Here is a 13,546-nt window from a genome sequence, read left to right as displayed (position 1 = left end):
GTTCATTTTAATCTTGAATTTTATATTATCTTGATTTTTTAGAAGTTGGCTTGCAATTTTGTATATGAGGGACGTCCTTTATAAGGCAAAATGAATTGTTTTTGTTCATTCCATAGTGAAAGATAAAAATTTTTTGTTTTTTGGATGAGAAATATTTTCTCTAATATTTTTAATAACTATAGATTATTTCCTTCAGTGTCTCTTCACTCCTGGCCCATCTTTTTTCCCATGCCACCCGCCGTGTCGACATGACATCGACGCTCTTAAGTGCCAGTTCGAGTTGGCCCCGCCACTGAATTTCCCTTTCTTTTATTTTTTCTGTGCCGTGCTCAAGGACTTTTTGCTGGATTTTTCATGTGCGTGCAGCAGCTTAGGAGCAGATGTGCGCGTAGGTGTGGCTGTGGGTGGAGGTTTCCCCAGTCCCCATCACAGACCCAACCCCCCTCCCATGAAAAGAAAAAGATGGGGGGACAGATTTCGCTACGGTTCTCCCGTTGCCAACGATTGGGCCTGGCTTAAAGCGGCTTAAATTACGTATACGCCCAGGCGGTCAGTCAGCCGACAGCCTGTGGATAATAGCCATGCGATTCCACCGTCTACCCCTCTTCTTTTCCCAGTTTCGCCGCCTCTGTCCCCTTATTTTGCATTTTCTGAAACTATTTTTTCTACACCTTGACTAGTTTCGGCATCTACTCAATTATTAGTATGCCGCTTGGGGGAAAAGTTCCCATGGACTCACGTGCCTTTGGCTTTGATCATCTTCCCTGGACTCTTCCCAGTTTTCCTGTTTTTTTGTGTCCCACCCCGCATCCCTCACTTTTCTTCATCAAATCGCTTTTGTGGCCAGGCCATTCGTGCGTGTTCTAATTTGTTTGCAACTCTACGTGTGTGTCTCTTGTTGATTGCCTCTCATGTCCGCTTTTCCCCGCCCCAAAGTCACATATCCGCCCTCGCACCGGGTCCACTTTTAATGCCCTTTTAAAGGTGCAAATGATTTCATTTCGGTGCCTTGCTTTTTATATCTCTCGGAATTAGCCCCATTTTTTACATCGTTAAACGTGACGGAATTGCCCTCGTTTCGAGCCTGCCTTTCGGTAAATATAGAAATTAACACGGACACTGTCTATTAATATGGTTACTGAAATAATAAAGTAAAATTAATAGTAAACAAAAAAATACTTAGCTAAATTGTTTTGATTTCAAGGCTATTTCATACAAATAATGATTTCTTTAGTGTATACATTTAATTTATATTTTATTTTTAAAAACAGAAATTCATTTGAATAATATAGTTCTCTTCTTTTGGTGTGGTCATCAAATACAACATTGTATTATAAACATTTTATGGCATTTGTAATGTTGTGGCTATTAAATCTTTAATTTATTTATTAACATTTTATTGACAAGCAATTCCTTTGAATAAGCCAAATCCATTTATGTGACCCACTATTCGAGAAATATAATGTCGGCCATGCCTTTTCCTGCCTCATTGTAAACGTCTCAAATCCCTATTTGGCAAACAACTCAAAGAAATCCTGGCAAAAGGAAAACAGTTGAACAAGCAAACCAATCGAACTGATAAAAGGGGCGCATCCTTGCCATAAGCTGCCCAGGAATCGTGCTAATCTCCACTTGAAAAACACTTGACGGGGACTGGGGGTCGGAAAATGCGAGGGAAATGGAAAAGCCATGAGAAATGAGCCGAAGGCAGCCTGTGAATGAGCTGTAAAAAGGCTCAAGTATTGACAATGCCTTTGGTCTTCCATGAGATATCTTCCGCCCACTTTCTGATCCCCCGCCCTCTAATGGGCTAATGGGCGTGGCAAAAGTGGGACATGACAACAAATTGGCAAATTTCGTATTTTTTCCAGCTTCTTCTCCCGCATACATGTGTGCGTGAGTTTTGTGCGGATTTATTTCAATTGAAAGTGCCGCCATGAGCTGTCAACATGAATCCCTTAGCCAGACTCTAGCAATAAGTCAGCTAACGAGCTTCAATGAGGCATGCCAAGTATTTCCGGTACACACACATTTGCACAAATCACACACTCACATGTGTTTAGAGTGAAAGAGAGGGGTGGATGTTGCAGAGGGAGATGGAGAGATCACATAGCTTGGCATTGAAGTGCTGCTGCATTTCGTGTCCTCAAATTTTTGTCCTCAATGTGTTGGCTTGAAATTTACATTAGAATTTCCTCTGAATTTCTGGCTACAATTTCCAAGACAGAAAGAGACGGCAGTTCTAAGAATATTTTGCATAATTTTGCGCATTTTCCAGAGCCGTAATTTCTACAACATTTCGCTGGCAAATTAAATTGCCTGCCAAACGATGCTGTTAATGTCTGCGTTGCTATTTGCATTTGACATTTGTTTGTTAATTTAATGCATGTTTTTATGGGGCGATATGCATGCATATTCCTATCTGGCCCAGTCGAAAAGTGGAAATCAACTGGCTTGCTAATTGGCATCGGGTTTCTCCGGCTAAGCCCACTCAATTAGTCCAAGTTTCTGGGCCAAAGAAGTTTCTGACGCTTGCGGCTTTTCCAGGAAAACCAAAACGCTTTTCCCAAAGGCTCCAACTACAATCGTTCGAACACACAATAGCATTGAAAGAAATTACGATTCACTGTCAATATGAAAATGTGTCTTACAAAACTTATAGTTGCTGTGTTTAAGGATGAAAGGGTAAAATATATTGTTATTACGAACTAAATGAATGTATTTATGGGCAAAACAGAAACACCGAAAGTCTTGGAATCATTTATAAAAAGTCCTAAGAGTATGCAACAATATATTATCATGCACCTTTTACTGCATACTTGAAGACAAAGAAAAAATAACTTTTTTTATTAAGTCAAAAGAATGTTTTAACATAAGATTTGATTTTTATTTAATTTACTGAAATATTATCATAAACTAAGATTAAATCGCTAAATAATTTAAAACTTTACTGCATACTTTTAGACACTTTTAAGCATATTTTACTTTTTGGCAATTTTAGTATAAGAGTTCATATAACGCAAAAAAGTTTGATCTTTATTGTTTTTATTTCTTGTAGAATCCTAGTGAACTAGCCACATAAAATATTTAAGACCATTGAAATTATATCCTCAAAAATTCCAGTATGAACGAAGAACTTCTTCCAGTGCACCCACATTCTGGCGTCTATCCGTATCCTTGCGAAGCATTTGACATTTGCAATTTTGCGTCACGCTTGGCGGACAGGCAAAAAGGTTTCTGTGGCTTTTGTGGCTGTCACTTGGCGACCGATTTCGATGGCATTTGGACACGGGACTTTGGCATTCATATTGAACGGCTTTTGGCTTTGATTGAACTTAAATGAAGCTTGATGCGGTTAATGGGGGGGAAATGCCAGGACTTGTGGGGGTGTGTGCGTATATCAATTATGCAGAGTGCAGAGTCAAAGAAATGGGGGAATCGCAAGGATATTGGTTACGCCTCGCCACCGCCCCTCCGTAATCCCCCATAAATATTAAATTTCTTGGCATAATACTTCATTTGAATTGCTCGGCACACACGTACGCTCCACTTAAAGCACCTCACTTGGTGTAGCAATTTTGTGCCCTACAGTCGTCACATAAATCAAACGACAACGACAAACTCAATGATAATCACTTTTCCAACGGCGCATTCAATTAACAAATGTCGCCAGGCAACAATAACAATAACCAGGCAAAATTTAATTAAATATTCCTTAAACAGCAAATAGCAGTGGGATGTTGAAGGAGTGTCGAGCAGTGAAGGGAATATATGCAGATTGAATTAAGTTTTATTCTTCACGCCCTTTTTGGGGGGGTTTTCCGGGCTTATGGGTGGTTAAGGGAAAGGGGTTGAGGGCAATGTTTAGCACAACATCGCAAACGTGGGTGTAATCCGCACAAACACACTTACACACACACACCAACACACGCAGACAGACCGACACTTTTGCGGGAGCCACGAAAAATTTAATTTTCTCACATTACTTGTGCATACTTGGAAAAGCCGGAGGCGAAAAACCGAAACCAAAAACCGAACAGAGAGCACCGACAAACCGAAACGAGCACCTACCCAAAAGCCACCCCCATCCCCACCCCTTTTTCACCACCCCCCACAAACACAGTCACACTTTAACGTATGCGTGATATTGAAACAATGTGAAAATTGCGCATACGCACAGTTGTGTTACTTCGCACGCATTGTTCTCTGGCCGGGCAGGGGCCCTTAACCCCGTAACTCCGTAACCCCGGTGAGCAGCAGGAACCACGGACCAGGGACCCGAAATAAAAAATACTTTATTTGATAAGCAAGTCATTTGCATATGGCAAGTTGACATCCGCGCTACGGGGTTGATTTTGGGGGGAAGAATGCCGAGCTGTCAAGAGGGCGTGAAATTAGAAACTCTGCTCAAATCAGCGTCGCGCGAAATATGTTACCTCACTGCAAAGCTAAAATTAATTAAACAGCACGTACAGTTGGGGACTAATCCAAAATTAACTTAAATTTCATCGAATAATAGAGGGCGCCTAATTGTATGCAACAATTTATTTTAAATCCGTAAGATTTCATATCACTGCATACTTTTTGGAACCTTTATTGATGATTTAGTATCTCTTGTGATTTATGATTGTTTCGAATAATGATAAAAATATCATGAAAATCTAAACTTACAATAGAAAAGATTGTTAGAATGTTTAGAAATTAATCCTTAAAAACAAACAAACAACAAAATTTTAATTTATTGCTCCTTCTTCTTTGGCTTGAACAGTATTTTTAAGGCTCTAGCAGTTAATAAAGATATAACCCTCACTGCAAAGCTATAATGAAGTATTCACAAGTAGAGTAGACTAAATAATCGAAGGTGCCTACTTGTGTGCAACAATTTCATTTATATCTATAAGATCTCATATCACTGCATACTTTTGGCACCTTTTTAAGAGATTTGATATCTCTTTTGATTTATGGTTGTTTGGAATAATGATAGATATATCATACAAATCAAAACGTACAATACAAAAGATGTTTAGGGTGCTTTAGAAACAAACATCCCCAAGAACAAACAATACAATTTCAATTTATTGCTCCTTCTTTGACTTGAACAGTATTTTTAGAGCTCTAGCATTTAACCCTGAGTAAGGAAATATTTATTGAGGACATTCTATAAAGCGTTTGCGCATTTATCAATGTTTTATCGATTATGGCAGCTCTGCCGTTCATCTGAAATTCCATTAATCTACTTCGTTGCAGAACCCATTGAATAGTTGCAGCAAACGCATTTTTTACGACCATTGTTCGATAAAACAAAGCTTCAATAAACTGATACCCTAAAACAACAATTCTTGCTATTTCCTCACCCAAAAAAAACACATCCATATTTTTCCAAACAATTTCTGGGAGATTCACTGTCAACACAGGGTCTAAGCCCAACGAGGACGTACATCATCGGCCATTATATAGTTCCCAGTTAGCCGGGCCAAGCAGGCAGCTTAACCAGATATTCCACATATATATATATATATCCACCCCCTTCCCTTTTTACCTCGATTTGCTCCACTGGCAGTTGAGAATTTTTCGGGGTAGAGGCGACAATATTTTTGCACAATTTCCATTTTATTATTGCACATAACCCAAAATGCCATTTATTTTTACAAGTGCTTGTTGAAGTTTTCTCCATTTCTCTACACTTGCCGGCAGTTACAGTAAGTGGGAGTGAGAGAGAGGGAGACAGAGAGTGCGAGTGAGACGGGGAAAGGGCAAAGGGTAACAGCAACAACAATTGCGATGCCAAACACAGAAATTTATGGTCATTTGGGGAATTTTACGCTTTTTCAGCTTTGGAGCGCCGCATTAAATGCTTACATGTTGATTTAACATCCTGAAGCATGCACAGTTCCCTGGGTCTTGGGAAAGCCTTCCCGTTCCCTTCGCCTTCCGCCTTTTTCGCCTTTTCCGCCTTTTCCGCTTTTCCGGCAACTTAAAATGCTACTTTGCATGCACTCGTCCTGGCCTCATTCCCCATCCACATCCTTTGTACATCCAATTCCTTCTGCTTTGTTTTAGCGCGCTCAGACTTCGTTTTCGGCGCTGCAAATCTTTGTTTATTTGCAGCTAAAATGCAAGGATTTATTGTAATTTTATACACAAGAAGAGCCCGAACCCGTACCAGAACCATGGAAAGCAGCCCTCCGGCCAAGCTCAACAAATTGTTGGAAATTATGGCTCAAAAGCCAAGCGCTTTCATAAACATATGGCGGCAAGGACCAGATTTGTTTAAAGTTTGCCCGTAAAGTAGGTAAACTTATTCGAAACAAAGAATGCAGAGATGGCTTAAAGTTTGTACCCGGCTCACTCCCTTTGTAAATGCTTAAAACGGTGTGCTTGTGCAGATTGCACGGTTCTTAATTAAAAAGGGAGTTTTCCAGGAAAAGCTATAATTTGTAACTTTTAATATGAGCGTTTTCTTTTAATTAATTTGTAAACTCTTTCGAACTTGGGAACTTACAAAATATACAAAGTATTCGCAAGTCAATTACGATTTATTAACAATTTTAGAAACAACTTCTTTCATTTAGTTCATTATATTTTCTGGAAGAATAGTTCGTTTTTATTAAACCCTTATCACTACAAACTTAATTCAGGGTGAATACTTTTTTACACATGATAATGTTTACCTATCCCCAGTTATTTATATACCTAATAGATTGGAATGCCTTTTCTTACAGTTTGTTTAGCTGCATAACTTTGGTACCCAGAGTCAAGTACCATGTGTGCAGTTATCCAACTATCTCCAGCTAAACCCTCACCTAATGAAGCATAGTTACATCGCTGAACCATTTTCGATATGGTTTCCATTAAGCATTCTCCACAAAAACACTCTCAGCCGAAGGCTCCTCTAAGTCCTTTGTTCTGCCGTACGTTTGTTTTCCCGTCCCTGCAATCCATCTTCATTCGAGGGCCACAAATCAAAGTTCTCACTCAAATGGCTTACACTGTATATGGCTAACACGAGGGGGTTGGGCAACAGAAGTGGTATTGAGTAGAGGAAAATAGGAAAAATGGGGAAAATAGGAACAGGGAGCCAGCGGAGATTTCAAGAGGAAATTGCGCTTTTACCACTCGCACTTTTACTTGGCTGCGTATTTGAATGTTGATTTTTTGAAAGGAATTTCTGCTCTCAAAAGAAATGCCAATGCAACGGGCAAGTGTGAGAATGAGCAGGTGCACTGGGAAAAATGGGATATGTGTTGGTTTTAAATTCTCGAATGAAAGTGCAATGAATTGCATTTAAAGTTAAGCCAATAAAATCTTAATAAAAGTTATATATGTATACTGTACAGCAACAAGTTAAAAATATTATCTAATTAATATATCATCATCATATATAGGATAAAATAAAACAATTCTATGAACATCAATCATGGTTCTTGTATACTTTAAGCCTTTGAAAAATGTAGCACCCATGCTAGTCCCAAAGTTCTTGGGACTTAAGAAAATAAATCAGAAACAATAACTAAAAGTTCCTGAGATCTCTTAGCTTTATTTCCGAAACACCTATGTTTTCTATCTTATATACAAATATTATCATCTGTTCTAGATTTTGGCTTTTTTTTGGGTAACCTTCAAGAATTTCTCTAAGTGCACTCGCTGAAAATGGCAAAGTGAGCGTGCAATGAGAACCGCATCTCTCGTGTGTGTGTGGGCCAAAGTTTGTTGTGTGTTTAGTTGCGCGTACTGCAGCCATTTTTTGTGGTTAAAAAGCGAACACACCCCGGAGAGAGTGAGACAAATAGGAATGGAAAGCGTATTGGGGGCGGGAAATCATGGGAAAATGGGGCTGCACAAAAGCAGGCGGCCCATATGCATTTTCGAGTGCCCGACGGCGGTCAAAGTAAAAAGCATCGGGCCCTCGCTTTGCTTTTGTGTTTCACTTTGAATATTCACATGGGTGTGTGCGAGTTGTGATATGTCAAAGTAAAACTTTGCCCGCTCCTTCGGGCGCTAGACTGTAATCTCTGTCCGCTGTTTGCCATTTTCCATTTTCCATTTTCACGGCGCCGCGTCCGTTTTCGGTGGCCCCAAGCCACATTGTTGTTGCGGGGAAGCCCGGAAAAGTCACCACCCACAAGTCCACATGAATACATAAATATTTGCATACATTACTCGTATATTTGTCCCAAAAGTGCGCTTTTTTTTGGTTAACAAAAAATTAAAAGCGGGGAGAATATGGCGGAGCAGCCCCGTATATTTTTGATGAGTCTCGCGGGGAGTCTCCATGCGATATGCAATATGCTTTCTTTGTTTTTTGCCCTCACTATTCAGTTCGGATTTTTTCAAAATTCTTTGTGGCTTTAAAGGAAGTTTAGTATTTGGGGTCCTCATCAAAATTAAAGGCTTTAAATTAAAATTTTAGTTCAGTCTCTAAATCATTTTTAGTTAATAAAAATATGTTGCAGGATTTTCTTAAGCCCTAAAATAGATTAATTTTAATTTAAAAAAAAAATTAAAATTTTGTGTAGTGGTTTGATGCTTTAAGTCCAATCACTTATAAAACTTATCCGCATGGAAATGCCAGTTAAGGCTAAAAATCATTTTCCAAAATAAAGCATATTTAAAGCCATTAAGGAAATTATTTTGTGGTCACAAAAATGTTTGGCAAAATAAGCAATCTTTAAAAAATTCAAAAAGATAAGCTGGACCCATCCTCACACAGGATCTCCATTAATAATCCACAAAATTTCCACCTGCTAAAAACTATCAAGATAATTTGCTAAATTTTGTGGCTGCCACAGGCAGCTGAAAAAACCAGGAAAAACCCATGCACGAACGAAACGAAACGAACTTCTAGTATTCTGGCAGCACCTGGTTATGGGAAAACTTTAAGCACATTATGACGTTTATTAAAATGCTTTAAACGAAGCCGGTTAAGGCACGTTTTGGCCGAACATTTTCGGGCCAGTGAAATGTGAAACTTTAATGGCAAACGCATGCAGACAGACAAAAGTTTTTACCCGGGCCAAGGGGAACTTGAAGTAATTTGCACAGTAATTGGGTATTAACCTGGCTCGCAAGAAGAGTGCTGAATAAATGGGCGTAGTTTGAGGCACGTTCTGCAGCTCGGTTCGTTTAAGAGCCCGGCACTCATATTGCTCAAACGCCATGTGAGCTGCGGCTGCTCTGCGGTCAGTTTGATGGATTTCCTTGGCCTCCAGGGGTTTTCCAGTTTCCGCCGTCAGTTACCTGCTCCTTTTTTGGCAAATTCAAAACTTGGTTATCCATTTTCAGTTCTGTTTCAATTCCACCTCTGGCGGCTGTTTTTGCACCATTCTGGGGCCTTTATTTGATATTAAATATTAACAAAATGGCCTCAATGTACAATGTACAATGTGCAGCAGGGGCGCACCGAAAGGGGATCCCTTCGGCGCTTCCTTTTAATTTTCACCACCTACGCCCCTGTCTGCCTGTATGTCTGTAAACTTTGCGCTTTATCCTTAAACACATACCCACGTGGCTGCATGTGTTTCGTTTATAAATTTATATAGATGTTGGCTGCTGTTTGCTCCGCAAATTTTCCTATCCATTTTTCCCCCAGTTGATGTTGTTTATTTGCCCAACTGACGCATTTCTGTTGTTGGCCCTGTTGGTGTTGCAACTGCTGCACGCGATGTTGTGAGTCTTCTGGCGGCTACTTTGCATGTGCGGTGGCAATTTCCAGGCACCCGTAAAAGGTTTTTCACCTGTTTTCAGCCGCGAGTTGTTTAACTTGATTTTGCTTACGGGGAGCGATACGGGCAGCGGAAAATACATCCATGAACATAGCTATCTTTATGGGTGAATTTATGGTCTTAAAACTTGCTAAGATACAAGATGAACTGTTGTCTTTTAAATACAGATACCTTCAGTGTTTGAAAAATCATTTTATAAAAACATTTAAAAATATAATATTTTTTACATATATCTCTTAATTACTCTGAGCAAACTATATTACAATTCGCATTATTGTAATTAATAATTAATGGTCTAAAGATCCGTTTATAGGAAGGTCACCTAAGTAAATGTATAAGTATTATAAATTATTTTAAAAATATTTTCAGAGCATCTCTTATACCATTTTTAATTTAAAAATTTCTTTCTCTATTTTACTCTTTACTAATTTTGCTTTTAAACAATTATCAGTTTTGTGCATATTTTATAAATTAGACCGTTTGAATTATGAACCTCAAGTTCATACTTAAAAATTTTCTTTTGCCTTTTTTTACATGTTTAAGTTATAATTGAATAAATTTTGCTCAAATTTTGTCAGTGGTACAAATTAAGCGACAAACTGACCAAAATAAAACAAAAATGCAAACAGTTTATATAATTTATATAAACCCCTTGACTGATTCTGTTTCGTTGCTGTTCCTTTGCTTTGTGCACACACATGGCAACCCTGGCGCTGGGAATTCCCCCGAAATTCCATCCCAGTTCCATATAGTCGGCTGTATTAAGCAGCTGTCGGCAGCTGTTGGCCCAGCACTGATAATCACATTTCGCGAAAGCTTTTTGTTTCGGCCCAACTCACTGTCTGCCCCTCTCCTTCTGGCCCACGCTCTGGCCGCTCCTCTCTTTCGCACACATGGAAATTAAGTTAATGTTTGCTTATGAATAAGCAAATAAGCGTCTGCAGTTGGCTGGTTTTTCCGGGGGAGAAGGGAAATGCGGGAAATGGAGGAGCAGCCTGTTCGTGATGGACTCGCTGACGTTTACATTTTTGAAATGGCCAACACGTGTTCCCTCCAGCCACTTTGCAGAGACCAACCACCACCCACAGACCACCCAACCCCCTTTTCGAGTCCTTGAAGCCCCCGCTCATTTCAATTTGCTTGCATTTCAATGCAAAACTTTTTCCATTTTGGCCCAGGCTTTCATTTCTCCGAGTTCTCGCTCACGTTTCATACGATTGTGTGCAAAATACTTTGTGTTTTGCTTTCTCCTTTCCCCTGCGAGGGTGTGTGTGCGTGTGTATCTGTGTGTGCCGGCATAATTAGCATTCTCCGTGCATTAATATTAATTAGTTAGTTATGCTGTGGCGCCTGGATCCGGATCAGTACCGGTTCCGTGGATGGTCAAACAGTGTTGAATATGCATATATATAAGTACGTGTATGATAATAAGGGAGGAGCTCTATCTGAGGCAGCTCTACGAAATGGGAGGGGATAACATCCATAGATTTAAAATGTTAGCCTTAAAGAACGGTTTCGGATGAGTTGCATTCAATAAAAAAGCCAAAGGCTTTTCGGTTTATAAAAACTACCCAATATATCGGATTAATACAACGCTCTTTTGTTAATCTGCTTTTTATAAGTAAAAGCGAGCTTCAAGCAAAAACCAATCAATACTTTAAAAAGGTTTAAAACGACCAGATAGAGTTATTGTTGCATTTCATATTATATCAGAGCTTTTTACAAATTAAATATATTTTCCGGCCATATAATACATAGAGCCTTTTATAATTCGTTAGCTCTTGGTTTAATGAATCTAAATTATTTAAAACCTAAATAATAAATTTAAAATTAAAAAAATAGGGTTATGTATCGGCCTAATTAAAGCTTTCTATTCTCAGTCTGAAACAAAGACAGTTCCACTTTAAGGACAGCCTCCCTAGACCTGGCGAAATATTCATGTGCCGAAACCCTCACAAAAACCGAGCAAATTTACTGCCCATGTGCAAATCCTGTAGTCCAAAGATACCAACTGCAGTCGGCAAAGTGCAGCAGGTCATTAGGCCCCCCTTTTCAGCTCGAAAAGTCTGGCGAGCAGAAACTTGGACCGGCAGAAGACAGAACTTAGAGCATCCAAAGCCGCTTAGGCATGTCCATAGCTTCCGGTGGTCGGGAAAAGTTCGGAGCTCGTTGCTCCTACTGCCTCTCGAAATCCTGCTGATGCCCGGGCCACAATGGCAAACAAATAGAAATGTGAATGTAAATTTTATGGCTCCGCAAATAAAATCATTTGCTGCGACAATTTCCACAAATGAGAGGAAGGGAAAGCATTTAAATAAATAACAAGAAAAAGTATAAATAATAATGGCAAAGTGGCAGGCAAACAGAGCGGACCGGACGGGCCGGGACAGGACAGTTGGCAAACAGGACACACAAATAAATGGACAAACAAACCAAGCCAACAAGGTGCCATGCCAAATGGTCTCCGGCTCACGCTGCGTATGAGTGATATGCCTTGGGGGCGTAAAGCCCGGGGCCTCGGCCTGGTTTTCGGGATCCGAATTGGAATTGGGATTGGAATCGGAAGCGGTGCTTTTAATTTATGCCATTGTTGGCCGAATGGAATCCAGGCCAATCAAGTGCAATTTATATAGACATTGCCAATGAAACGGCTTTACAGTTACAGTTTGCCGATGTCAATTCATTAATTACAGTATGAAATGAGGATATGGATGATAATAGCAGTTCGAGGGTCGCTTTAAAACATATATTCCATCCGCGCTTTCTCTATATACCTTGTGTAAAACTCTTATTTACCCAATATATACCCTTTTCATCTTCAGATATTTATGCTTTTTGTATTTTATATAACCCATTACTAGTTGACCAACTCTCGCTCATAAAGCCCTTCATAAAGTGAACTTTTTCAACTTCATCTCCATTTTAAGAATGTTGCCTAATTGCTTTCTGTTCACATGCCAATTTGCCTTGTTATTAAGTGGAAACCAAAAAATACCTTATCGAGGGAGTAAGAATAACAACCAGGGCTCAAACTCTTTCCTCCGAGTGTCCTCCTATCTGTCTGCTTTTAATGCATTCCGACATGGAGCTGCCAAACAAATATGCAAATTCTGGCAAACATCTGCAATGCCTTTGAATGTTTTTGGAGCTCCTGCTGCTGCTGCTGTCGATGAACATTCAATGGCAATGGCACCGGCATATTGTACCGACAGACGGGCTAATGGCAACTTTGTCCGTTCTTGGCTCCAGTATCTTCTGAAAAGTATTGTGGCACTGCGGAAAAAATGTTAAACAAAGTATTTTAATTTTGGGTGAATTTTATAATATAAAAAAAAATCATTTATAGCCCCCAGTTTGCCTAACAAATAAAATAAATATTCCTAGGGTAGTAAGTACTAAATTTGTTTTTTTTTTTTTGTAAAAGTGTATATTTATTCAGGATTAACAGGTATACTGCTACCTATGTGGCAGCTTGAGCAGGTTGTAAATATAGGGGATAACAAAGTTTTGGTATACAAGATTATACATTAATTCTTTTCATTTGATATTTAGTTAGACTAGGTGTTAAATATATCTTAATGGAAGGTCATGTGGGTGGTTTCTTTTCAGTCTTCTTCTTGTTGGTCTCCAAATTAGCCTCTTCGCCAGGGAGTTAGGATGAGAGCCAAGGCGTCTGAAGTAGTTTTCAGCATGCGTACGACAAACATCGCCTATCTTTGGGATTTTGAGATCTCTTTCAATATCTCTGGTTCGCATGTACCAGGGGGCATTACACATCGATCTTATAATCTTGCTTTGCGCTTTGTTTAGATTCGTCTTAGACG

The 13,546-nt window shown here is 39.4% G+C and overlaps 1 protein-coding gene across 2 annotated transcripts in view; it reads left to right on the top strand.

The window, feature by feature from the left end:
* Positions 1-13,546, top strand: part of LOC108009873 (uncharacterized) — a 63,142-nt gene that overhangs the window by 7,672 nt on the left and 41,924 nt on the right. The gene's annotated exons all lie outside the window — the stretch shown is intronic.

Source organism: Drosophila suzukii, chromosome 2R (assembly GCF_043229965.1).
Source record: "Drosophila suzukii chromosome 2R, CBGP_Dsuzu_IsoJpt1.0, whole genome shotgun sequence".
NCBI lineage: Eukaryota > Metazoa > Arthropoda > Insecta > Diptera > Drosophilidae > Drosophila > Drosophila suzukii.
The sequence above is the reverse complement of the archived record's forward strand: the minus strand, read 5'-3'. Positions and strand labels throughout refer to the sequence as shown.